At 42.9% G+C, this 22,500-nt stretch overlaps 32 non-coding genes across 32 annotated transcripts; all 32 read left to right on the top strand.

Moving 5' to 3' along the window:
* The first annotated feature begins 371 nt into the window (after positions 1–371).
* Positions 372–480, top strand: TRNAL-CAA (transfer RNA leucine (anticodon CAA)). Its single transcript has 2 exons — positions 372–409; positions 435–480. It is a non-coding gene; the product is annotated as a tRNA-Leu (tRNA).
* Positions 481–889: 409 nt separating this feature from the next.
* TRNAL-CAA (transfer RNA leucine (anticodon CAA)) lies at positions 890–998 on the top strand. The gene is made up of 2 exons: positions 890–927; positions 953–998. It is a non-coding gene; the product is annotated as a tRNA-Leu (tRNA).
* A 409-nt stretch (positions 999–1,407) lies between these two features.
* On the top strand, positions 1,408–1,516 carry TRNAL-CAA (transfer RNA leucine (anticodon CAA)). The gene is made up of 2 exons: positions 1,408–1,445; positions 1,471–1,516. It is a non-coding gene; the product is annotated as a tRNA-Leu (tRNA).
* Positions 1,517–1,925: 409 nt separating this feature from the next.
* Positions 1,926–2,034, top strand: TRNAL-CAA (transfer RNA leucine (anticodon CAA)). The gene is made up of 2 exons: positions 1,926–1,963; positions 1,989–2,034. It is a non-coding gene; the product is annotated as a tRNA-Leu (tRNA).
* A 409-nt stretch (positions 2,035–2,443) lies between these two features.
* TRNAL-CAA (transfer RNA leucine (anticodon CAA)) lies at positions 2,444–2,552 on the top strand. The gene is made up of 2 exons: positions 2,444–2,481; positions 2,507–2,552. It is a non-coding gene; the product is annotated as a tRNA-Leu (tRNA).
* A 409-nt stretch (positions 2,553–2,961) lies between these two features.
* Positions 2,962–3,070, top strand: TRNAL-CAA (transfer RNA leucine (anticodon CAA)). The gene is made up of 2 exons: positions 2,962–2,999; positions 3,025–3,070. It is a non-coding gene; the product is annotated as a tRNA-Leu (tRNA).
* Positions 3,071–3,479: 409 nt separating this feature from the next.
* Positions 3,480–3,588, top strand: TRNAL-CAA (transfer RNA leucine (anticodon CAA)). Its single transcript has 2 exons — positions 3,480–3,517; positions 3,543–3,588. It is a non-coding gene; the product is annotated as a tRNA-Leu (tRNA).
* Positions 3,589–3,997: 409 nt separating this feature from the next.
* Positions 3,998–4,106, top strand: TRNAL-CAA (transfer RNA leucine (anticodon CAA)). Its single transcript has 2 exons — positions 3,998–4,035; positions 4,061–4,106. It is a non-coding gene; the product is annotated as a tRNA-Leu (tRNA).
* Positions 4,107–4,515: 409 nt separating this feature from the next.
* On the top strand, positions 4,516–4,624 carry TRNAL-CAA (transfer RNA leucine (anticodon CAA)). Its single transcript has 2 exons — positions 4,516–4,553; positions 4,579–4,624. It is a non-coding gene; the product is annotated as a tRNA-Leu (tRNA).
* A 409-nt stretch (positions 4,625–5,033) lies between these two features.
* On the top strand, positions 5,034–5,142 carry TRNAL-CAA (transfer RNA leucine (anticodon CAA)). Its single transcript has 2 exons — positions 5,034–5,071; positions 5,097–5,142. It is a non-coding gene; the product is annotated as a tRNA-Leu (tRNA).
* A 409-nt stretch (positions 5,143–5,551) lies between these two features.
* Positions 5,552–5,660, top strand: TRNAL-CAA (transfer RNA leucine (anticodon CAA)). Its single transcript has 2 exons — positions 5,552–5,589; positions 5,615–5,660. It is a non-coding gene; the product is annotated as a tRNA-Leu (tRNA).
* Positions 5,661–6,069: 409 nt separating this feature from the next.
* On the top strand, positions 6,070–6,178 carry TRNAL-CAA (transfer RNA leucine (anticodon CAA)). The gene is made up of 2 exons: positions 6,070–6,107; positions 6,133–6,178. It is a non-coding gene; the product is annotated as a tRNA-Leu (tRNA).
* A 409-nt stretch (positions 6,179–6,587) lies between these two features.
* TRNAL-CAA (transfer RNA leucine (anticodon CAA)) lies at positions 6,588–6,696 on the top strand. The gene is made up of 2 exons: positions 6,588–6,625; positions 6,651–6,696. It is a non-coding gene; the product is annotated as a tRNA-Leu (tRNA).
* Positions 6,697–7,458: 762 nt separating this feature from the next.
* TRNAL-CAA (transfer RNA leucine (anticodon CAA)) lies at positions 7,459–7,567 on the top strand. Its single transcript has 2 exons — positions 7,459–7,496; positions 7,522–7,567. It is a non-coding gene; the product is annotated as a tRNA-Leu (tRNA).
* Positions 7,568–7,976: 409 nt separating this feature from the next.
* TRNAL-CAA (transfer RNA leucine (anticodon CAA)) lies at positions 7,977–8,085 on the top strand. The gene is made up of 2 exons: positions 7,977–8,014; positions 8,040–8,085. It is a non-coding gene; the product is annotated as a tRNA-Leu (tRNA).
* Positions 8,086–8,494: 409 nt separating this feature from the next.
* Positions 8,495–8,603, top strand: TRNAL-CAA (transfer RNA leucine (anticodon CAA)). Its single transcript has 2 exons — positions 8,495–8,532; positions 8,558–8,603. It is a non-coding gene; the product is annotated as a tRNA-Leu (tRNA).
* Positions 8,604–9,012: 409 nt separating this feature from the next.
* On the top strand, positions 9,013–9,121 carry TRNAL-CAA (transfer RNA leucine (anticodon CAA)). Its single transcript has 2 exons — positions 9,013–9,050; positions 9,076–9,121. It is a non-coding gene; the product is annotated as a tRNA-Leu (tRNA).
* Positions 9,122–10,048: 927 nt separating this feature from the next.
* On the top strand, positions 10,049–10,157 carry TRNAL-CAA (transfer RNA leucine (anticodon CAA)). The gene is made up of 2 exons: positions 10,049–10,086; positions 10,112–10,157. It is a non-coding gene; the product is annotated as a tRNA-Leu (tRNA).
* Positions 10,158–10,566: 409 nt separating this feature from the next.
* On the top strand, positions 10,567–10,675 carry TRNAL-CAA (transfer RNA leucine (anticodon CAA)). The gene is made up of 2 exons: positions 10,567–10,604; positions 10,630–10,675. It is a non-coding gene; the product is annotated as a tRNA-Leu (tRNA).
* Positions 10,676–11,602: 927 nt separating this feature from the next.
* On the top strand, positions 11,603–11,711 carry TRNAL-CAA (transfer RNA leucine (anticodon CAA)). Its single transcript has 2 exons — positions 11,603–11,640; positions 11,666–11,711. It is a non-coding gene; the product is annotated as a tRNA-Leu (tRNA).
* A 927-nt stretch (positions 11,712–12,638) lies between these two features.
* On the top strand, positions 12,639–12,747 carry TRNAL-CAA (transfer RNA leucine (anticodon CAA)). The gene is made up of 2 exons: positions 12,639–12,676; positions 12,702–12,747. It is a non-coding gene; the product is annotated as a tRNA-Leu (tRNA).
* Positions 12,748–13,665: 918 nt separating this feature from the next.
* Positions 13,666–13,774, top strand: TRNAL-CAA (transfer RNA leucine (anticodon CAA)). The gene is made up of 2 exons: positions 13,666–13,703; positions 13,729–13,774. It is a non-coding gene; the product is annotated as a tRNA-Leu (tRNA).
* A 927-nt stretch (positions 13,775–14,701) lies between these two features.
* Positions 14,702–14,810, top strand: TRNAL-CAA (transfer RNA leucine (anticodon CAA)). The gene is made up of 2 exons: positions 14,702–14,739; positions 14,765–14,810. It is a non-coding gene; the product is annotated as a tRNA-Leu (tRNA).
* A 918-nt stretch (positions 14,811–15,728) lies between these two features.
* On the top strand, positions 15,729–15,837 carry TRNAL-CAA (transfer RNA leucine (anticodon CAA)). Its single transcript has 2 exons — positions 15,729–15,766; positions 15,792–15,837. It is a non-coding gene; the product is annotated as a tRNA-Leu (tRNA).
* A 409-nt stretch (positions 15,838–16,246) lies between these two features.
* Positions 16,247–16,355, top strand: TRNAL-CAA (transfer RNA leucine (anticodon CAA)). Its single transcript has 2 exons — positions 16,247–16,284; positions 16,310–16,355. It is a non-coding gene; the product is annotated as a tRNA-Leu (tRNA).
* Positions 16,356–16,764: 409 nt separating this feature from the next.
* TRNAL-CAA (transfer RNA leucine (anticodon CAA)) lies at positions 16,765–16,873 on the top strand. The gene is made up of 2 exons: positions 16,765–16,802; positions 16,828–16,873. It is a non-coding gene; the product is annotated as a tRNA-Leu (tRNA).
* Positions 16,874–17,282: 409 nt separating this feature from the next.
* Positions 17,283–17,391, top strand: TRNAL-CAA (transfer RNA leucine (anticodon CAA)). The gene is made up of 2 exons: positions 17,283–17,320; positions 17,346–17,391. It is a non-coding gene; the product is annotated as a tRNA-Leu (tRNA).
* Positions 17,392–17,800: 409 nt separating this feature from the next.
* On the top strand, positions 17,801–17,909 carry TRNAL-CAA (transfer RNA leucine (anticodon CAA)). The gene is made up of 2 exons: positions 17,801–17,838; positions 17,864–17,909. It is a non-coding gene; the product is annotated as a tRNA-Leu (tRNA).
* A 926-nt stretch (positions 17,910–18,835) lies between these two features.
* On the top strand, positions 18,836–18,944 carry TRNAL-CAA (transfer RNA leucine (anticodon CAA)). Its single transcript has 2 exons — positions 18,836–18,873; positions 18,899–18,944. It is a non-coding gene; the product is annotated as a tRNA-Leu (tRNA).
* Positions 18,945–19,353: 409 nt separating this feature from the next.
* TRNAL-CAA (transfer RNA leucine (anticodon CAA)) lies at positions 19,354–19,462 on the top strand. Its single transcript has 2 exons — positions 19,354–19,391; positions 19,417–19,462. It is a non-coding gene; the product is annotated as a tRNA-Leu (tRNA).
* Positions 19,463–19,870: 408 nt separating this feature from the next.
* TRNAL-CAA (transfer RNA leucine (anticodon CAA)) lies at positions 19,871–19,979 on the top strand. The gene is made up of 2 exons: positions 19,871–19,908; positions 19,934–19,979. It is a non-coding gene; the product is annotated as a tRNA-Leu (tRNA).
* Positions 19,980–21,941: 1,962 nt separating this feature from the next.
* On the top strand, positions 21,942–22,050 carry TRNAL-CAA (transfer RNA leucine (anticodon CAA)). Its single transcript has 2 exons — positions 21,942–21,979; positions 22,005–22,050. It is a non-coding gene; the product is annotated as a tRNA-Leu (tRNA).
* Positions 22,051–22,500: the final 450 nt, after the last annotated feature.

The following is a 22,500-nucleotide window of genomic DNA, read 5'->3' as shown; positions in this document are numbered from 1 at the left end:
GAAATAACTTCTGACTCCAGTTGTGCACCATTGTGAGACTGGGGGTACCTGAACGAGGCATGGCTCAATCCACTTCCGTTGTTCCGGTTGCATATTAGGAAGCAGCTGCCTAACCCACTTGGTAAATGTAAGTGTGTGTTGGTCTTATTCCTTTAAATATCATCCAACATGAATTAAACTCTAGCAGGTGGGAACAAGAAGGCATTTCTTTCTAGGACGGTCAGCTTTTATGTCACCCAGAAGAGCCAATGATCTTAGAGTTGAATAAAGTCAAACAGATGAGAAATAAACTTGTACTTGAATAACAAAATGACTTGTATATTCGGGGTGATTGCATGTACCTTTCAGTCTTCTCTCCTAATACTCAGGATGTCAGGATGGCCGAGCAGTCCAAGGTGCCAGACTCAAGATGAAAATTCTTCCCTAGTTGGGTGTTCTGGTCTCTGAAAGGAGGCGTGGGTTCAAATCCCACTTCTGACAAGTATTTTGTTCAATAAAGTCAGTCATCTCACTTCCTGGAAATAACTTCTGACTCCAGTTGCGCACCATTGTGAGACTGGGGGTACCTGAACGAGGCATGGCTCAATCCACTTCCGTTGTTCCGGTGGCATATTAGGAAGCAGCTGCCTAACCCACTTGGTAAATGTAAGTGTGTGTTGCTCTTATTCCTTTAAATATCATCCAACATGAATTAAACTCTAGCAGGTGGGAACAAGAAGGCATTTCTTTCTAGGTCGGTCAGCTTTTATGTCACCCAGAAGAGCCAATGATCTTAGAGTTGAATAAAGTCAAACAGATGAGAAATAAACTTGTACTTGAATAACAAAATGACTTGTATATTCGGGGTGATTGCATGTACCTTTCAGTCTTCTCTCCTAATACTCAGGATGTCAGGATGGCCGAGCGGTCCAAGGCGCCAGACTCAAGATGAAAATTCTTCCCTAGTTGGGTGTTCTGGTCTCTGAAAGGAGCCGTGGGTTCAAATCCCACTTCTGACAAGTATTTTGTTCAATAAAGTCAGTCATCTCACTTCCTGGAAATAACTTATGAATCCAGTTGTGCACCATTGTGAGACTGGGGGTACCTGAACGAGGCATGGCTCAATCCACTTCCGTTGTTCCGGTGGCATATTAGGAAGCAGGTGCCTAACCCACTTGGTAAATGTAAGTGTGTGTTGGTCTTATTCCTTTAAATATCATCCAACATGAATTAAACTCTAGCAGGTGGGAACAAGAAGGCATTTCTTTCTAGGACGGTCAGCTTTTATGTCACCCAGAAGAGCCAATGATCTTAGAGTTGAATAAAGTCAAACAGATGAGAAATAAACTTGTACTTGAATAACAAAATGACTTGTATATTCGGGGTGATTGCATGTACCTTTCAGTCTTCTCTCCTAATACTCAGGATGTCAGGATGGCCGAGCGGTCTAAGGCGCCAGACTCAAGATGAAAATTCTTCCCTAGTTGGGTGTTCTGGTCTCTGAAAGGAGGTGTGGGTTCAAATCCCACTTCTGACAAGTATTTTGTTCAATAAAGTCAGTCATCTCACTTCCTGGAAATAACTTCTGACTCCAGTTGCGCACCATTGTGAGACTGGGGATACCTGAACGAGTCATGGCTCAATCCACTTCCGTTGTTCCGGTGGCATATTAGGAAGCAGCTGCCTAACCCACTTGGTAAATGTAAGTGTGTGTTGGTCTTATTCCTTTAAATATCATCCAACATGAATTAAACTCTAGCAGGTGGGAACAAGAAGGCATTTCTTTCTAGGACGGTCAGCTTTTATGTCACCCAGAAGAGCCAATGATCTTAGAGTTGAATAAAGTCAAACAGATGAGAAATAAACTTGTACTTGAATAACAAAATGACTTGTATATTCGGGGTGATTGCATGTACCTTCCAGTCTTCTCTCCTAATACTCAGGATGTCAGGATGGCTGAGCGGTCCAAGGCGCCAGACTCAAGATGAAAATTCTTCCCTAATTGGGTGTTCTGGTCTCTGAAAGGAGCCGTGGGTTCAAATCCCACTTCTGACAAGTATTTTGTTCAATAAAGTCAGTCATCTCACTTCCTGGAAATAACTTCTGACTCCAGTTGCGCACCATTGTGAGACTGGGGGTACCTGAACGAGGCATGGCTCAATCCACTTCCGTTGTTCCGGTGGCATATTAGGAAGCAGCTGCCTAACCCACTTGGTAAATGTAAGTGTGTGTTGCTCTTATTCCTTTAAATATCATCCAACATGAATTAAACTCTAGCAGGTGGGAACAAGAAGGCATTTCTTTCTAGGTCGGTCAGCTTTTATGTCACCCAGAAGAGCCAATGATCTTAGAGTTGAATAAAGTCAAACAGATGAGAAATAAACTTGTACTTGAATAACAAAATGACTTGTATATTCGGGGTGATTGCATGTACCTTTCAGTCTTCTCTCCTAATACTCAGGATGTCAGGATGGCCGAGCGGTCCAAGGCGCCAGACTCAAGATGAAAATTCTTCCCTAGTTGGGTGTTCTGGTCTCTGAAAGGAGCCGTGGGTTCAAATCCCACTTCTGACAAGTATTTTGTTCAATAAAGTCAGTCATCTCACTTCCTGGAAATAACTTATGAATCCAGTTGTGCACCATTGTGAGACTGGGGGTACCTGAACGAGTCATGGCTCAATCCACTTCCGTTGTTCCGGTGGCATATTAGGAAGCAGCTGCCTAACCCACTTGGTAAATGTAAGTGTGTGTTGGTCTTATTCCTTTAAATATCATCCAACATGAATTAAACTCTAGCAGGTGGGAACAAGAAGGCATTTCTTTCTAGGACGGTCAGCTTTTATGTCACCCAGAAGAGCCAATGATCTTAGAGTTGAATAAAGTCAAACAGATGAGAAATAAACTTGTACTTGAATAACAAAATGACTTGTATATTCGGGGTGATTGCATGTACCTTTCAGTCTTCTCTCCTAATGCTCAGGATGTCAGGATGGCTGAGCGGTCCAAGGCGCCAGACTCAAGATGAAAATTCTTCCCTAGTTGTGTGTTCTGGTCTCTGAAAGGAGGTGTGGGTTCAAATCCCACTTCTGACAAGTATTTTGTTCAATAAAGTCAGTCATCTCACTTCCTGGAAATAACTTCTGACTCCAGTTGCGCACCATTGTGAGACTGGGGGTACCTGAACGAGGCATGGCTCAATCCACTTCCGTTGTTCCGGTGGCATATTAGGAAGCAGCTGCCTAACCCACTTGGTAAATGTAAGTGTGTGTTGGTCTTATTCCTTTAAATATCATCTAACATGAATTAAACTCTAGCAGGTGGGAACAAGAAGGCATTTCTTTCTAGGACGGTCAGCTTTTATGTCACCCAGAAGAGCCAATGATCTTAGAGTTGAATAAAGTCAAACAGATGAGAAATAAACTTGTACTTGAATAACAAAATGACTTGTATATTCGGGGTGATTGCATGTACCTTTCAGTCTTCTCTCCTAATACTCAGGATGTCAGGATGGCCGAGCAGTCCAAGGTGCCAGACTCAAGATGAAAATTCTTCCCTAGTTGGGTGTTCTGGTCTCTGAAAGGAGGCGTGGGTTCAAATCCCACTTCTGACAAGTATTTTGTTCAATAAAGTCAGTCATCTCACTTCCTGGAAATAACTTCTGACTCCAGTTGTGCACCATTGTGAGACTGGGGGTACCTGAACGAGGCATGGCTCAATCCACTTCCGTTGTTCCGGTTGCATATTAGGAAGCAGCTGCCTAACCCACTTGGTAAATGTAAGTGTGTGTTGGTCTTATTCCTTTAAATATCATCCAACATGAATTAAACTCTAGCAGGTGGGAACAAGAAGGCATTTCTTTCTAGGACGGTCAGCTTTTATGTCACCCAGAAGAGCCAATGATCTTAGAGTTGAATAAAGTCAAACAGATGAGAAATAAACTTGTACTTGAATAACAAAATGACTTGTATATTCGGGGTGATTGCATGTACCTTTCAGTCTTCTCTCCTAATACTCAGGATGTCAGGATGGCCGAGCAGTCCAAGGTGCCAGACTCAAGATGAAAATTCTTCCCTAGTTGGGTGTTCTGGTCTCTGAAAGGAGGCGTGGGTTCAAATCCCACTTCTGACAAGTATTTTGTTCAATAAAGTCAGTCATCTCACTTCCTGGAAATAACTTCTGACTCCAGTTGTGCACCATTGTGAGACTGGGGGTACCTGAACGAGGCATGGCTCAATCCACTTCCGTTGTTCCGGTTGCATATTAGGAAGCAGCTGCCTAACCCACTTGGTAAATGTAAGTGTGTGTTGGTCTTATTCCTTTAAATATCATCCAACATGAATTAAACTCTAGCAGGTGGGAACAAGAAGGCATTTCTTTCTAGGACGGTCAGCTTTTATGTCACCCAGAAGAGCCAATGATCTTAGAGTTGAATAAAGTCAAACAGATGAGAAATAAACTTGTACTTGAATAACAAAATGACTTGTATATTCGGGGTAATTGCATGTACCTTTCAGTCTTCTCTCCTAACACTCAGGATGTCAGGATGGCCGAGCGGTCCAAGGCGCCAGACTCAAGATGAAAATTCTTCCCTAGTTGGGTGTTCTGGTCTCTGAAAGGAGGCGTGGGTGCAAATCCCACTTCTGACAAGTATTTTGTTCAATAAAGTCAGTCATCTCACTTCCTGGAAATAACTTCTGACTCCAGTTGCGCACCATTGTGAGACTGGGGGTACCTGAACGAGGCATGGCTCAATCCACCTCCGTTGTTCCGGTGGCATATTAGGAAGCAGCTGCCTAACCCACTTGGTAAATGTAAGTGTGTGTTGGTCTTATTCCTTTAAATATCATCTAACATGAATTAAACTCTAGCAGGTGGGAACAAGAAGGCATTTCTTTCTAGGACGGTCAGCTTTTATGTCACCCAGAAGAGCCAATGATCTTAGAGTTGAATAAAGTCAAACAGATGAGAAATAAACTTGTACTTGAATAACAAAATGACTTGTATATTCGGGGTGATTGCATGTACCTTTCAGTCTTCTCTCCTAATACTCAGGATGTCAGGATGGCCGAGCAGTCCAAGGTGCCAGACTCAAGATGAAAATTCTTCCCTAGTTGGGTGTTCTGGTCTCTGAAAGGAGGCGTGGGTTCAAATCCCACTTCTGACAAGTATTTTGTTCAATAAAGTCAGTCATCTCACTTCCTGGAAATAACTTCTGACTCCAGTTGTGCACCATTGTGAGACTGGGGGTACCTGAACGAGGCATGGCTCAATCCACTTCCGTTGTTCCGGTTGCATATTAGGAAGCAGCTGCCTAACCCACTTGGTAAATGTAAGTGTGTGTTGGTCTTATTCCTTTAAATATCATCCAACATGAATTAAACTCTAGCAGGTGGGAACAAGAAGGCATTTCTTTCTAGGACGGTCAGCTTTTATGTCACCCAGAAGAGCCAATGATCTTAGAGTTGAATAAAGTCAAACAGATGAGAAATAAACTTGTACTTGAATAACAAAATGACTTGTATATTCGGGGTGATTGCATGTACCTTTCAGTCTTCTCTCCTAATACTCAGGATGTCAGGATGGCCGAGCAGTCCAAGGTGCCAGACTCAAGATGAAAATTCTTCCCTAGTTGGGTGTTCTGGTCTCTGAAAGGAGGCGTGGGTTCAAATCCCACTTCTGACAAGTATTTTGTTCAATAAAGTCAGTCATCTCACTTCCTGGAAATAACTTCTGACTCCAGTTGTGCACCATTGTGAGACTGGGGGTACCTGAACGAGGCATGGCTCAATCCACTTCCGTTGTTCCGGTTGCATATTAGGAAGCAGCTGCCTAACCCACTTGGTAAATGTAAGTGTGTGTTGGTCTTATTCCTTTAAATATCATCCAACATGAATTAAACTCTAGCAGGTGGGAACAAGAAGGCATTTCTTTCTAGGACGGTCAGCTTTTATGTCACCCAGAAGAGCCAATGATCTTAGAGTTGAATAAAGTCAAACAGATGAGAAATAAACTTGTACTTGAATAACAAAATGACTTGTATATTCGGGGTAATTGCATGTACCTTTCAGTCTTCTCTCCTAACACTCAGGATGTCAGGATGGCCGAGCGGTCCAAGGCGCCAGACTCAAGATGAAAATTCTTCCCTAGTTGGGTGTTCTGGTCTCTGAAAGGAGGCGTGGGTGCAAATCCCACTTCTGACAAGTATTTTGTTCAATAAAGTCAGTCATCTCACTTCCTGGAAATAACTTCTGACTCCAGTTGCGCACCATTGTGAGACTGGGGGTACCTGAACGAGGCATGGCTCAATCCACCTCCGTTGTTCCGGTGGCATATTAGGAAGCAGCTGCCTAACCCACTTGGTAAATGTAAGTGTGTGTTGGTCTTATTCCTTTAAATATCATCCAACATGAATTAAACTCTAGCAGGTGGGAACAAGAAGGCATTTCTTTCTAGGACGGTCAGCTTTTATGTCACCCAGAAGAGCCAATGATCTTAGAGTTGAATAAAGTCAAACAGATGAGAAATAAACTTGTACTTGAATAACAAAATGACTTGTATATTCGGGGTGATTGCATGTACCTTTCAGTCTTCTCTCCTAATACTCAGGATGTCAGGATGGCCGAGCGGTCCAAGGCGCCAGACTCAAGATGAAAATTCTTCCCTAGTTGGGTGTTCTGGTCTCTGAAAGGAGGCATGGGTTCAAATCCCACTTCTGACAAGTATTTTGTTCAATAAAGTCAGTCATCTCACTTCCTGGAAATAACTTCTGACTCCAGTTGCGCACCATTGTGAGACTGGGGGTACCTGAACGAGGCATGGCTCAATCCACTTCCGTTGTTCCGGTGGCATATTAGGAAGCAGCTGCCTAACCCACTTGGTAAATGTAAGTGTGTGTTGGTCTTATTCCTTTAAATATCATCCAACATGAATTAAACTCTAGCAGGTGGGAACAAGAAGGCATTTCTTTCTAGGTCGGTCAGCTTTTATGTCACCCAGAAGAGCCAATGATCTTAGAGTTGAATAAAGTCAAACAGATGAGAAATAAACTTGTACTTGAATAACAAAATGACTTGTATATTCGGGGTGATTGCATGTACCTTTCAGTCTTCTCTCCTAACACTCAGGATGTCAGAATGGCCGAGCGTTCCAAGGCACCAGACTCAAGATGAAAATTCTTCCCTAGTTGGGTGTTCTGGTCTCTGAAAGGAGGCGTGGTTTCAAACCCAATTGGTAAATGTAAGTGTGTGCTGGTCTTATTCCTGTAAATATCATCCAACATGAATAAAACTCTAGCAGGTGGGAACAAGAAGGCATTTCTTTCTAGGATGGTCAGCTTTTATGTCACCCAGAGGAGCCAATGATCTTAGAGTTGAATAAAGTCAAACAGATGAGAAATAAACTTGTACTTGAATAACAAAATGACTTATATATTCGGGGTGATTGCATGTACCTTTCAGTCTTCTCTCCTAATACTCAGGATGTCAGGATGGCCGAGCGTTCCAAGGCACCAGACTCAAGATGAAAATTCTTCCCTAGTTGGGTGTTCTGGTCTCTGAATGGAGGCGTGGGTTCAAATCCCACTTCTGACAAGTATTTTGTTCAATAAAGTCAGTCATCTCACTTCCTGGAAATAACTTCTGACTCCAGTTGCGCACCATTGTGAGACTGGGGTTACCTGAACGAGGCATGGCTCAATCCACTTCCGTTGTCCCGGTGGCATATTAGGAAGCAGCTGCCTAACCCACTTGGTAAATGTAAGTGTGTGTTGGTCTTATTCCTTTAAATATCATCCAACATGAATTAAACTCTAGCAGGTGGGAACAAGAAGGCATTTCTTTCTAGGACGGTCAGCTTTTATGTCACCCAGAAGAGCCAATGATCTTAGAGTTGAATAAAGTCAAACAGATGAGAAATAAACTTGTACTTGAATAACAAAATGACTTGTATATTCGGGGTGATTGCATGTACCTTTCAGTCTTCTCTCCTAATACTCAGGATGTCAGGATGGCCGAGCAGTCCAAGGCGCCAGACTCAAGATGAAAATTCTTCCCTAGTTGTGTGTTCTGGTCTCTGAAAGGAGGCGTGGGTTCAAATCCCACTTCTGACAAGTATTTTGTTCAATAAAGTCAGTCATCTCACTTCCTGGAAATAACTTCTGACTCCAGTTGCGCACCATTGTGAGACTGGGGGTACCTGAACGAGGCATGGCTCAATCCACTTCCGTTGTTCCGGTGGCATATTAGGAAGCAGCTGCCTAACCCACTTGGTAAATGTAAGTGTGTGTTGGTCTTATTCCTTTAAATATCATCCAACATGAATTAAACTCTAGCAGGTGGGAACAAGAAGGCATTTCTTTCTAGGACGGTCAGCTTTTATGTCACCCAGAAGAGCCAATGATCTTAGAGTTGAATAAAGTCAAACAGATGAGAAATAAACTTGTACTTGAATAACAAAATGACTTGTATAATCGGGGTGATTGCATGTACCTTTCAGTCTTCTCTCCTAATACTCAGGATGTCAGGATAGCCGAGCGGTCCAAGGCGCCAGACTCAAGATGAAAATTCTTCCCTAGTTGGGTGTTCTGGTCTCTGAATGGAGGCGTGGGTTCAAATCCCACTTCTGACAAGTATTTTGTTCAATAAAGTCAGTCATCTCACTTCCTGGAAATAACTTCTGACTCCAGTTGCGCACCATTGTGAGACTGGGGGTACCTGAACGAGGCATGGCTCAATCCACTTCCGTTGTTCCGGTGGCATATTAGGAAGCAGCTGCCTAACCCACTTGGTAAATGTAAGTGTGTGTTGGTCTTATTCCTTTAAATATCATCCAACATGAATTAAACTCTAGCAGGTGGGAACAAGAAGGCATTTCATTCTAGGTCGGTCAGCTTTTATGTCACCCAGAAGAGCCAATGATCTTAGAGTTGAATAAAGTCAAACAGATGAGAAATAAACTTGTACTTGAATAACAAAATGACTTGTATATTCGGGGTGATTGCATGTACCTTTCAGTCTTCTCTCCTAATACTCAGGATGTCAGGATGGCCGAGCGTTCCAAGGCACCAGACTCAAGATGAAAATTCTTCCCTAGTTGGGTGTTCTGGTCTCTGAAAGGAGGCGTGGGTTCAAATCCCACTTCTGACAAGTATTTTGTTCAATAAAGTCAGTCATCTCACTTCCTGGAAATAACTTCTGACTCCAGTTGCGCACCATTGTGAGACTGGGGGTACCTGAACGAGGCATGGCTCAATCCACTTCCGTTGTTCCGGTGGCATATTAGGAAGCAGCTGCCTAACCCACTTGGTAAATGTAAGTGTGTGTTGGTCTTATTCCTTTAAATATCATCCAACATGAATTAAACTCTAGCAGGTGGGAACAAGAAGGCATTTCTTTCTAGGTCGGTCAGCTTTTATGTCACCCAGAAGAGCCAATGATCTTAGAGTTGAATAAAGTCAAACAGATGAGAAATAAACTTGTACTTGAATAACAAAATGACTTGTATATTCGGGGTGATTGCATGTACCTTTCAGTCTTCTCTCCTAATACTCAGGATGTCAGGATGGCCGAGCAGTCCAAGGTGCCAGATTCAAGATGAAAATTCTTCCCTAGTTGGGTGTTCTGGTCTCTGAAACGAGGCGTGGGTTCAAATCCCACTTCTGACAAGTATTTTGTTCAATAAAGTCAGTCATCTCACTTCCTGGAAATAACTTCTGACTCCAGTTGTGCACCATTGTGAGACTGGGGGTACCTGAACGAGGCATGGCTCAATCCACTTCCGTTGTTCCGGTTGCATATTAGGAAGCAGCTGCCTAACCCACTTGGTAAATGTAAGTGTGTGTTGGTCTTATTCCTTTAAATATCATCCAACATGAATTAAACTCTAGCAGGTGGGAACAAGAAGGCATTTCTTTCTAGGACGGTCAGCTTTTATGTCACCCAGAAGAGCCAATGATCTTAGAGTTGAATAAAGTCAAACAGATGAGAAATAAACTTGTACTTGAATAACAAAATGACTTGTATATTCGGGGTGATTGCATGTACCTTTCAGTCTTCTCTCCTAATACTCAGGATGTCAGGATGGCCGAGCAGTCCAAGGTGCCAGACTCAAGATGAAAATTCTTCCCTAGTTGGGTGTTCTGGTCTCTGAAAGGAGGCGTGGGTTCAAATCCCACTTCTGACAAGTATTTTGTTCAATAAAGTCAGTCATCTCACTTCCTGGAAATAACTTCTGACTCCAGTTGTGCACCATTGTGAGACTGGGGGTACCTGAACGAGGCATGGCTCAATCCACTTCCGTTGTTCCGGTTGCATATTAGGAAGCAGCTGCCTAACCCACTTGGTAAATGTAAGTGTGTGTTGGTCTTATTCCTTTAAATATCATCCAACATGAATTAAACTCTAGCAGGTGGGAACAAGAAGGCATTTCTTTCTAGGACGGTCAGCTTTTATGTCACCCAGAAGAGCCAATGATCTTAGAGTTGAATAAAGTCAAACAGATGAGAAATAAACTTGTACTTGAATAACAAAATGACTTGTATATTCGGGGTGATTGCATGTACCTTTCAGTCTTCTCTCCTAATACTCAGGATGTCAGGATGGCTGAGCGGTCCAAGGCGCCAGACTCAAGATGAAAATTCTTCCCTAGTTGGGTGTTCTGGTCTCTGAAAGGAGGCGTGGGTTCAAATCCCACTTCTGACAAGTATTTTGTTCAATAAAGTCAGTCATCTCACTTCCTGGAAATAACTTCTGACTCCAGTTGCGCACCATTGTGAGACTGGGGGTACCTGAACGAGGCATGGCTCAATCCACTTCCGTTGTTCCGGTGGCATATTAGGAAGCAGCTGCCTAACCCACTTGGTAAATGTAAGTGTGTGTTGGTCTTATTCCTTTAAATATCATCCAACATGAATTAAACTCTAGCAGGTGGGAACAAGAAGGCATTTCTTTCTAGGTCGGTCAGCTTTTATGTCACCCAGAAGAGCCAATGATCTTAGAGTTGAATAAAGTCAAACAGATGAGAAATAAACTTGTACTTGAATAACAAAATGACTTGTATATTCGGGGTGATTGCATGTACCTTTCAGTCTTCTCTCCTAATACTCAGGATGTCTGAATGGCCGAGCGTTCCAAGTCACCAGACTCAAGATGAAAATTCTTCCCTAGTTGGGTGTTCTGGTCTCTGAAAGGAGGCGTGGGTTCAAATCCCACTTCTGACAAGTATTTTGTTCAATAAAGTCAGTCATCTCACTTCCTGGAAATAACTTCTGACTCCAGTTGCGCACCATTGTGAGACTGGGGGTACCTGAACGAGGCATGGCTCAATCCACTTCCGTTGTTCCGGTGGCATATTAGGAAGCAGCTGCCTAACCCACTTGGTAAATGTAAGTGTGTGTTGGTCTTATTCCTTTAAATATCATCCAACATGAATTAAACTCTAGCAGGTGGGAACAAGAAGGCATTTCTTTCTAGGACGGTCAGCTTTTATGTCACCCAGAAGAGCCAATGATCTTAGAGTTGAATAAAGTCAAACAGATGAGAAATAAACTTGTACTTGAATAACAAAATGACTTGTATATTCGGGGTGATTGCATGTACCTTTCAGTCTTCTCTCCTAATACTCAGGATGTCAGGATGGCCAAGCGGTCCAAGGCGCCAGACTCAAGATGAAAATTCTTCCCTAGTTGGGTGTTCTGGTCTCTGAAAGGAGGCGTGGGTTCAAATCCCACTTCTGACAAGTATTTTGTTCAATAAAGTCAGTCATCTCACTTCCTGGAAATAACTTCTGACTCCAGTTGTGCACCATTGTGAGACTGGGGTTACCTGAACGAGGCATGGCTCAATCCACTTCCGTTGTTCCGGTGACATATTAGGAAGCAGCTGCCTAACCCACTTGGTAAATGTAAGTGTGTGTTGGTCTTATTCCTTTAAATATCATCTAACATGAATTAAACTCTAGCAGGTGGGAACAAGAAGGCATTTCTTTCTAGGACGGTCAGCTTTTATGTCACCCAGAAGAGCCAATGATCTTAGAGTTGAATAAAGTCAAACAGATGAGAAATAAACTTGTACTTGAATAACAAAATGACTTGTATATTCGGGGTGATTGCATGTACCTTTCAGTCTTCTCTCCTAATACTCAGGATGTCAGGATGGCCGAGCAGTCCAAGGTGCCAGACTCAAGATGAAAATTCTTCCCTAGTTGGGTGTTCTGGTCTCTGAAAGGAGGCATGGGTTCAAATCCCACTTCTGACAAGTATTTTGTTCAATAAAGTCTGTCATCTCACTTCCTGGAAATAACTTCTGACTCCAGTTGTGCACCATTGTGAGACTGGGGGTACCTGAACGAGGCATGGCTCAATCCACTTCCGTTGTTCCGGTTGCATATTAGGAAGCAGCTGCCTAACCCACTTGGTAAATGTAAGTGTGTGTTGGTCTTATTCCTTTAAATATCATCCAACATGAATTAAACTCTAGCAGGTGGGAACAAGAAGGCATTTCTTTCTAGGACGGTCAGCTTTTATGTCACCCAGAAGAGCCAATGATCTTAGAGTTGAATAAAGTCAAACAGATGAGAAATAAACTTGTACTTGAATAACAAAATGACTTGTATATTCGGGGTGATTGCATGTACCTTTCAGTCTTCTCTCCTAATACTCAGGATGTCAGGATGGCCGAGCGGTCCAAGGCGCCAGACTCAAGATGAAAATTCTTCCCTAGTTGGGTGTTCTGGTCTCTGAAAGGAGGCGTGGGTTCAAATCCCACTTCTGACAAGTATTTTGTTCAATAAAGTCAGTCATCTCACTTCCTGGAAATAACTTCTGACTCCAGTTGTGCACCATTGTGAGACTGGGGTTACCTGAACGAGGCATGGCTCAATCCACTTCCGTTGTTCCGGTGGCATATTAGGAAGCAGCTGCCTAACCCACTTGGTAAATGTAAGTGTGTGCTGGTCTTATTCCTGTAAATATCAACCAACATGAATTAAACTCTAGCAGGTGGGAACAAGAAGGCATTTCTTTCTAGGACGGTCAGCTTTTATGTCACCCAGAAGAGCCAATGATCTTAGAGTTGAATAAAGTCAAACAGATGAGAAATAAACTTGTACTTGAATAACAAAATGACTTGTATATTCGGGGTGATTGCATGTACCTTTCAGTTTTCTCTCCTAATACTCAGGATGTCAGGATGGCCGAGGCGCCAGACTCAAGATGGAAATTCTTCCCTAGTTGGATGTTCTGGTCTCTGAAAGGAGGAGTGGGTTCAAATCCCACTTCTGACAAGTATTTTGTTCAATAAAGTCAGTCATCTCACTTCCTGGAAATAACTTCTGACTCCAGTTGCGCACCATTGTGAGACTGGGGTTACCTGAACGAGGCATGGCTCAATCCACTTCCGTTGTTCCGGTGGCATATTAGGAATCAGCTGCCTAACCCACTTGGTAAATGTAAGTGTGTGTTGGTCTTATTCCTTTAAATATCATCCAACATGAATTAAACTCTAGCAGGTGGGAACAAGAAGGCATTTCTTTCTAGGACGGTCAGCTTTTATGTCACCCAGAAGAGCCAATGATCTTAGAGTTGAATAAAGTCAAACAGATGAGAAATAAACTTGTACTTGAATAACAAAATGACTTGTATATTCGGGGTGATTGCATGTACCTTTCAGTCTTCTCTCCTAATACTCAGGATGTCAGGATGGCCGAGCGGTCCAAGGCGCCAGACTCAAGATGAAAATTCTTCCCTAGTTGGGTGTTCTGGTCTCTGAAAGGAGGCGTGGGTTCAAATCCCACTTCTGACAAGTATTTTGTTCAATAAAGTCAGTCATCTCACTTCCTGGAAATAACTTCTGACTCCAGTTGTGCACCATTGTGAGACTGGGGTTACCTGAACGAGGCATGGCTCAATCCACTTCCGTTGTTCCGGTGACATATTAGGAAGCAGCTGCCTAACCCACTTGGTAAATGTAAGTGTGTGTTGGTCTTATTCCTTTAAATATCATCTAACATGAATTAAACTCTAGCAGGTGGGAACAAGAAGGCATTTCTTTCTAGGACGGTCAGCTTTTATGTCACCCAGAAGAGCCAATGATCTTAGAGTTGAATAAAGTCAAACAGATGAGAAATAAACTTGTACTTGAATAACAAAATGACTTGTATATTCGGGGTGATTGCATGTACCTTTCAGTCTTCTCTCCTAATACTCAGGATGTCAGGATGGCCGAGCAGTCCAAGGTGCCAGACTCAAGATGAAAATTCTTCCCTAGTTGGGTGTTCTGGTCTCTGAAAGGAGGCATGGGTTCAAATCCCACTTCTGACAAGTATTTTGTTCAATAAAGTCTGTCATCTCACTTCCTGGAAATAACTTCTGACTCCAGTTGTGCACCATTGTGAGACTGGGGGTACCTGAACGAGGCATGGCTCAATCCACTTCCGTTGTTCCGGTTGCATATTAGGAAGCAGCTGCCTAACCCACTTGGTAAATGTAAGTGTGTGTTGGTCTTATTCCTTTAAATATCATCCAACATGAATTAAACTCTAGCAGGTGGGAACAAGAAGGCATTTCTTTCTAGGACGGTCAGCTTTTATGTCACCCAGAAGAGCCAATGATCTTAGAGTTGAATAAAGTCAAACAGATGAGAAATAAACTTGTACTTGAATAACAAAATGACTTGTATATTCGGGGTGATTGCATGTACCTTTCAGTCTTCTCTCCTAATACTCAGGATGTCAGGATGGCCGAGCGGTCCAAGGCGCCAGACTCAAGATGAAAATTCTTCCCTAGTTGGGTGTTCTGGTCTCTGAAAGGAGGCGTGGGTTCAAATCCCACTTCTGACAAGTATTTTGTTCAATAAAGTCAGTCATCTCACTTCCTGGAAATAACTTCTGACTCCAGTTGTGCACCATTGTGAGACTGGGGTTACCTGAACGAGGCATGGCTCAATCCACTTCCGTTGTTCCGGTGGCATATTAGGAAGCAGCTGCCTAACCCACTTGGTAAATGTAAGTGTGTGCTGGTCTTATTCCTGTAAATATCAACCAACATGAATTAAACTCTAGCAGGTGGGAACAAGAAGGCATTTCTTTCTAGGACGGTCAGCTTTTATGTCACCCAGAAGAGCCAATGATCTTAGAGTTGAATAAAGTCAAACAGATGAGAAATAAACTTGTACTTGAATAACAAAATGACTTGTATATTCGGGGTGATTGCATGTACCTTTCAGTTTTCTCTCCTAATACTCAGGATGTCAGGATGGCCGAGGCGCCAGACTCAAGATGGAAATTCTTCCCTAGTTGGATGTTCTGGTCTCTGAAAGGAGGAGTGGGTTCAAATCCCACTTCTGACAAGTATTTTGTTCAATAAAGTCAGTCATCTCACTTCCTGGAAATAACTTCTGACTCCAGTTGCGCACCATTGTGAGACTGGGGTTACCTGAACGAGGCATGGCTCAATCCACTTCCGTTGTTCCGGTGGCATATTAGGAATCAGCTGCCTAACCCACTTGGTAAATGTAAGTGTGTGTTGGTCTTATTCCTTTAAATATCATCCAACATGAATTAAACTCTAGCAGGTGGGAACAAGAAGGCATTTCTTTCTAGGACGGTCAGCTTTTATGTCACCCAGAAGAGCCAATGATCTTAGAGTTGAATAAAGTCAAACAGATGAGAAATAAACTTGTACTTGAATAACAAAATGACTTGTATATTCGGGGTGATTGCATGTACCTTTCAGTCTTCTCTCCTAATACTCAGGATGTCAGGATGGCCGAGCGGTCCAAGGCGCCAGACTCAAGATGAAAATTCTTCCCTAGTTGGATGTTCTGGTCTCTGAAAGGAGGCGCGGGTTCAAATCCCACTTCTGACAAGTATTTTGTTCAATAAAGTCAGACATCTCACTTCCTGGAAATAACTTCTGACTCCAGTTGCGCACCATTGTGAGACTGGGGTTACCTGAACGAGGCATGGCTCAATCCACTTCCGTTGTTCCGGTGGCATATTAGGAAGCAGCTGCCTAACCCACTTGGTAAATGTAAGTGTGTGTTGGTCTTATTCCTTTAAATATCATCCAACATGAATTAAACTCTAGCAGGTGGGAATAAGAAGGCATTTCTTTCTAGGACGGTCAGCTTTTATGTCACCCAGAAGAGCCAATGATCTTAGAGTTGAATAAAGTCAAACAGATGAGAAATAAACTTGTACTTGAATAACAAAATGACTTGTATATTCGGGGTGATTGCATGTACCTTTCAGTCTTCTCTCCTAATACTCAGGATGTCAGGATGGCCGAGCGGTCCAAGGCGCCAGACTCAAGATGAAAATTCTTCCCTAATTGGGTGTTCTGGTCTCTGAAAGGAGGCGTGGGTTCAAATCCCACTTCTGACAAGTATTTTGTTCAATAAAGTCAGTCATCTCACTTCCTGGAAATAACTTCTGACTCCAGTTGCGCACCATTGTGAGACTGGGGTTACCTGAACGAGGCATGGCTCAATCCACTTCCGTTGTTCCGGTGGCATATTAGGAAGCAGCTGCCTAACCCACTTGGTAAATGTAAGTGTGTGTTGGTCTTATTCCTTTAAATATCATCCAACATGAATTAAACTCTAGCAGGTGGGAACAAGAAGGCATTTCTTTCTAGGACGGTCAGCTTTTATGTCACCCAGAAGAGCCAATGATCTTAGAGTTGAATAAAGTCAAACAGATGAGAAATAAACTTGTACTTGAATAACAAAATGACTTGTATATTCGGGGTGATTGCATGTACCTTTCAGTCTTCTCTCCTAATACTCAGGATGTCAGGATGGCCGAGCGGTCCAAGGCGCCAGACTCAAGATGAAAATTCTTCCCTAGTTGGGTGTTCTGGTCTCTGAAAGGAGGCGTGGGTTCAAATCCCACTTCTGACAAGTATTTTGTTCAATAAAGTCAGTCATCTCACTTCCTGGAAATAACTTCTGACTCCAGTTGCGCACCATTGTGAGACTGGGGTTACCTGAACGAGGCATGGCTCAATCCACTTCCGTTGTTCCGGTGGCATATTAGGAAGCAGCTGCCTAACCCACTTGGTAAATGTAAGTGTGTGTTGGTCTTATTCCTTTAAATATCATCCAACATGAATTAAACTCTAGCAGGTGGGAACAAGAAGGCATTTCTTTCTAGGACGGTCAGCTTTTATGTCACCCAGAAGAGCCAATGATCTTAGAGTTGAATAAAGTCAAACAGATGAGAAATAAACTTGTACTTGAATAACAAAATGACTTGTATATTCGGGGTGATTGCATGTACCTTTCAGTCTTCTCTCCTAATACTCAGGATGTCAGGATGGCCGAGCGGTCCAAGGCGCCAGACTCAAGATGAAAATTCTTCCCTAGTTGGGTGTTCTGGTCTCTGAAAGGAGGCGTGGGTTCAAATCCCACTTCTGACAAGTATTTTGTTCAATAAAGTCAGTCATCTCACTTCCTGGAAATAACTTCTGACTCCAGTTGTGCACCATTGTGAGACTGGGGGTACCTGAACGAGGCATGGCTCAATCCACTTCCGTTGTTCCGGTTGCATATTAGGAAGCAGCTGCCTAACCCACTTGGTAAATGTAAGTGTGTGTTGGTCTTATTCCTTTAAATATCATCCAACATGAATTAAACTCTAGCAGGTGGGAACAAGAAGGCATTTCTTTCTAGGACGGTCAGCTTTTATGTCACCCAGAAGAGCCAATGATCTTAGAGTTGAATAAAGTCAAACAGATGAGAAATAAACTTGTACTTGAATAACAAAATGACTTGTATATTCGGGGTGATTGCATGTACCTTTCAGTCTTCTCTCCTAATACTCAGGATGTCAGGATGGCCGAGCGGTCCAAGGCGCCAGACTCAAGATGAAAATTCTTCCCTAGTTGGGTGTTCTGGTCTCTGAAAGGAGGCGTGGGTTCAAATCCCACTTCTGACAAGTATTTTGTTCAATAAAGTCAGTCATCTCACTTCCTGGAAATAACTTCTGACTCCAGTTGTGCACCATTGTGAGACTGGGGTTACCTGAACGAGGCATGGCTCAATCCACTTCCGTTGTTCCGGTGGCATATTAGGAAGCAGCTGCCTAACCCACTTGGTAAATGTAAGTGTGTGCTGGTCTTATTCCTGTAAATATCAACCAACATGAATTAAACTCTAGCAGGTGGGAACAAGAAGGCATTTCTTTCTAGGACGGTCAGCTTTTATGTCACCCAGAAGAGCCAATGATCTTAGAGTTGAATAAAGTCAAACAGATGAGAAATAAACTTGTACTTGAATAACAAAATGACTTGTATATTCGGGGTGATTGCATGTACCCTTCAGTCTTCTCTCCTAATACTCAGGATGTCAGGGTGGCCGAGCGGTCCAAGGCGCCAGACTCAAGATGAAAATTCTTCCCTAATTGGGTGTTCTGGTCTCTGAAAGGAGGCTTGGGTTCAAATCCCACTTCTGACAAGTATTTTGTTCAATAAAGTCAGTCATCTCACTTCCTGGAAATAACTTCTGACTCCAGTTGCGCACCATTGTGAGACTGGGGTTACCTGAACGAGGCATGGCTCAATCCACTTCCGTTGTTCCGTTGGCATATTAGGAAGCAGCTGCCTAACCCACTTGGTAAATGTAAGTGTGTGTTGGTCTTATTCCTTTAAATATCATCCAACATGAATTAAACTCTAGCAGGTGGGAACAAGAAGGCATTTCTTTCTAGGACGGTCAGCTTTTATGTCACCCAGAAGAGCCAATGATCTTAGAGTTGAATAAAGTCAAACAGATGAGAAATAAACTTGTACTTGAATAAAAAAATGACTTGTATATTCGGGGTGATTGCATGTACCTTTCAGTCTTCCCTCCTAATGCTCAGATGTCAGGATGGCCGAGCGGTCCAAGGCGCCAGACTCAAGATGAAAATTCTTCCCTAATTGGGTGTTCTGGTCTCTGAAAGGAGGCGTGGGTTCAAATCCCACTTCTGACAAGAATTTTGTTCAATAAAGTCAGTCATCTCACTTCCTGGAAATAACTTCTGACTCCAGTTGCGCACCATTGTGAGACTGGGGTTACCTGAACGAGGCATGGCTCAATCCACTTCCGTTGTTCCGGTGGCATATTAGGAAGCAGCTGCCTAACCCACTTGGTAAATGTAAGTGTGTGTTGGTCTTATTCCTTTAAATATCATCCAACATGAATTAAACTCTAGCAGGTGGGAACAAGAAGGCATTTCTTTCTAGGACGGTAAGCTTTTATGTCACCCAGAAGAGCCAATGATCTTAGAGTTGAATAAAGTCAAACAGATGAGAAATAAACTTGTACTTGAATAACAAAATGACTTGTATATTCGGGGTGATTGCATGTACCTTTCAGTCTTCTCTCCTAATACTCAGGATGTCAGGATGGCCGAGCGGTCCAAGGCGCCAGACTCAAGATGAAAATTCTTCCCTAATTGGGTGTTCTGGTCTCTGAAAGGAGGCGTGGGTTCAAATCCCACTTCTGACAAGTATTTTGTTCAATAAAGTCAGTCATCTCACTTCCTGGAAATAACTTCTGACTCCAGTTGCGCACCATTGTGAGACTGGGGTTACCTGAACGAGGCATGGCTCAATCCACTTCCGTTGTTCCGGTGGCATATTAGGAAGCAGCTGCCTAACCCACTTGGTAAATGTAAGTGTGTGTTGGTCTTATTCTTTAAATATCATCCAACATGAATTAAACTCTAGCAGGTGGGAACAAGAAGGCATTTCTTTCTAGGACGGTCAGCTTTTATGTCACCCAGAAGAGCCAATGATCTTAGAGTTGAATAAAGTCAAACAGATGAGAAATAAACTTGTACTTGAATAACAAAATGACTTGTATATTCGGGGTGATTGCATGTACGTTTCAGTCTTTTTTCCTAATACTCAGGATGTCAGGATGGCTGAGCGGTCCAAGGCGCCAGACTCAAGATGAAAATTCTTCCCTAATTGGGTGTTCTGGTCTCTGAAAGGAGGCGTGGGTTCAAATCCCACTTCTGACAAGCGTTTTGTTCAATAAAGTCAGTCATCTAATTTCCTGGAAATAACTTCTGACTCCAGTTTCGCACCATTGTGAGACTGGGGTTACCTGAACGAGGCATGGCTCAATCCACTTCCGTTGTTCCGGTGGCATATTAGGAAGCAGCTGCCTAACCCACTTGGTAAATGTAAGTGTGTGTTGGTCTTATTCCTTTAAATATCATCCAACATGAATTAAACTCTAGCAGGTGGGAACAAGAAGGCATTTCTTTCTAGGACGGTCAGCTTTTATGTCACCCAGAAGAGCCAATGATCTTAGAGTTGAATAAAGTCAAACAGATGAGAAATAAACTTGTACTTGAATAACAAAATGACTTGTATATTCGGGGTGATTGCATGTACCTTTCAGTCTTCTCTCCTAATACTCAGGATGTCAGGATGGCTGAGCGGTCCAAGGCGCCAGACTCAAGATGAAAATTCTTCCCTAGTTGGATGTTCTGGTCTCTGAAAGGAGGCGTGGGTTCAAATCCGACTTCTGACAAGTATTTTGTTCAATAAAGTCAGTCATCTCACTTCCTGGAAATAACTTCTGACTCCAGTTGCGCACCATTGTGAGACTGGGGTTACCTGAACGAGGCATGGCTCAATCCACTTCCGTTGTTCCGGTGGCATATTAGGAAGCAGCTGCCTAACCCACTTGGTAAATGTAAGTGTGTGTTGGTCTTATTCTTTAAATATTATCCAACATGAATTAAACTCTAGCAGGTGGGAACAAGAAGGCATTTCTTTCTAGGACGGTCAGCTTTTATGTCACCCAGAAGAGCCAATGATCTTAGAGTTGAATAAAATCAAACAGATGAGAAATAAACTTGTACTTGAATAACAAAATGACTTGTATATTCGGGGTGATTGCATGTACCTTTTAGTCTTCTCTCCTAATACTCAGGATGTCAGGATGGCCGAGCGGTCTAAGGCGCCAGACTCAAGATGAAAATTCTTCCCTAATTGGGTGTTCTGGTCTCTGAAAGGATGCGTGGGTTCAAATCCCACTTCAGACCAGTATTTTGTTCAATAAAGTCAGTCATCTCACTTCCTGGAAATAACTTCTGACTCCAGTTGCGCACCATTGTGAGACTGGGGTTACCTGAACGAGGCATGGCTCAATCCACTTCCGTTGTTCCGGTGGCATATTAGGAAGCAGCTGCCTAACCCACTTGGTAAATGTAAGTGTGTGTTGGTCTTATTCCTTTAAATATCATCCAACATGAATTAAACTCTAGCAGGTGGGAACAAGAAGGCATTTCTTTCTAGGACGGTCAGCTTTTATGTCACCCAGAAGAGCCAATGATCTTAGAGTTGAATAAAGTCAAACAGATGAGAAATAAACTTGTACTTGAATAAAAAAATGACTTGTATATTCGGGGTGATTGCATGTACCTTTCAGTCTTCTCTCCTAACACTCAGGATGTCAGAATGGCAGAGCGGTCTAAGGCGCCAGACTCAAGCTGAAAATTCTTCCCTAGTTGGGTGTTCTGGTCTCTGAAAGGAGGCGTAGGTTCAAATCCCACTTCTGACCAGTATTTTGTTCAATAAAGTCAGTCATCTCACTTCCTGGAAATAACTTCTGACTCCAGTTGCGCACCATTGTGAGACTGGGGTTACCTGAACGAGGCATGGCTCAATCCACTTCCGTTGTTCCGGTGGCATATTAGGAAGCAGCTGCCTAACCCACTTGGTAAATGTAAGTGTGTGTTGGTCTTATTCCTTTAAATATCATCCAACATGAATTAAACTCTAGCAGGTGGGAACAAGAAGGCATTTCTTTCTAGGACGGTCAGCTTTTATGTCACCCAGAAGAGCCAATGATCTTAGAGTTGAATAAAGTCAAACAGATGAGAAATAAACTTGTACTTGAATAACAAAATGACTTGTATATTCGGGGTGATTGCATGTACCTTTCAGTCTTCTCTCCTAATACTCAGGATGTCAGGATGGCCGAGCGGTCCAAGGCGCCAGACTCAAGATGAAAATTCTTCCCTAATTGGGTGTTCTGGTCTCTGAAAGGGGGCGTGGGTTCAAATCCCACTTCTGACAAGTATTTTGTTCAATAAAGTCAGTCATCTCACTTCCTGGAAATAACTTCTGACTCCAGTTGCGCACCATTGTGAGACTGGGGTTACCTGAACGAGGCATGGCTCAATCCACTTCCATTGTTCCGGTGGCATATTAGGAAGCAGCTGCCTAACCCACTTGGTAAATGTAAGTGTGTGTTGGTCTTATTCTTTAAATATCATCCAACATGAATTAAACTCTAGCAGGTGGGAACAAGAAGGCATTTCTTTCTAGGACGGTCAGCTTTTATGTCACCCAGAAGAGCCAATGATCTTAGAGTTGAATAAAGTCAAACAGATGAGAAATAAACTTGTACTTGAATAAAAAAATGACTTGTATATTCGGGGTGATTGCATGTACCTTTCAGTCTTCTCTCCTAATACTCAGGATGTCAGGATGGCCGAGCGGTCCAAGGTGCCAGACTCAAGATGA

This window comes from Rhinoderma darwinii, chromosome 4 (assembly GCF_050947455.1).
Source record: "Rhinoderma darwinii isolate aRhiDar2 chromosome 4, aRhiDar2.hap1, whole genome shotgun sequence".
NCBI lineage: Eukaryota > Metazoa > Chordata > Amphibia > Anura > Rhinodermatidae > Rhinoderma > Rhinoderma darwinii.
This window is presented reverse-complemented; position numbering and strand designations above follow the sequence as displayed.